The sequence below is a fragment of the Penaeus monodon genome, chromosome 15 (genome assembly GCF_015228065.2).
Source record: "Penaeus monodon isolate SGIC_2016 chromosome 15, NSTDA_Pmon_1, whole genome shotgun sequence".
Taxonomy (NCBI): Eukaryota; Metazoa; Arthropoda; class Malacostraca; order Decapoda; family Penaeidae; genus Penaeus; species Penaeus monodon.
The window spans coordinates 41,710,147-41,710,804 of record NC_051400.1 but is presented as its reverse complement, the minus strand read 5'-3'; positions in this window follow the sequence as shown (position 1 = coordinate 41,710,804).

Sequence of the window (658 nt, the reverse complement as noted above, 5' to 3'; positions counted from 1 at the left end):
ATATCATAAGTTTCGATTTATAGCCAGCGGCAACAATATCAGCTGATCAACCGAAGGGGCTAATGCCAAGAGCGCATTTTGAAGAGCATAAGAGTAAAAGCTCTTTTTCTGCTAAAATGGACTAAAAATCACTAAATCTTCCCGCTGCCACATCACTCAAATACTCCATCTAGTAGGCAAATCGCTAGAGAGGCAAGGCTGAAGTTACAAGGCAGATCCTCGGCCCGTCTCTATTTCTTCAACGCCAAATTCCTTCTTCATTCAAGGTTGTCTTCAGAGGAAACGGCCTAATTGGGTACACCTGCACTACCGTGCACGAAAACCTACTTCCAAGAATTTCGAGTTTCATTCATCGACGCCAGCTAAGCTGTGGTGAACTCCCGCTCTTACTGCTTCGTTACTGTTTTTTTCTTAAAATAAAAATAGTTTTGAGCTTCGCCTTTTGTTTCGTCTTTTTATCGGCAGTAAATATATCCTAATGAGTATGAATTGATGAAATCTGAATAATTCTAAAGAAATGAATATGACATAATCAGTTAATAACTGTTAATAAGTTATACTTATAACATGAGTTTTCTCGAGAATATGGCATAATCAGTTAATACCTTTTAATAACTTGTACGTATAACATGAGTTTTCTCGAGATCCGAAAACTTTA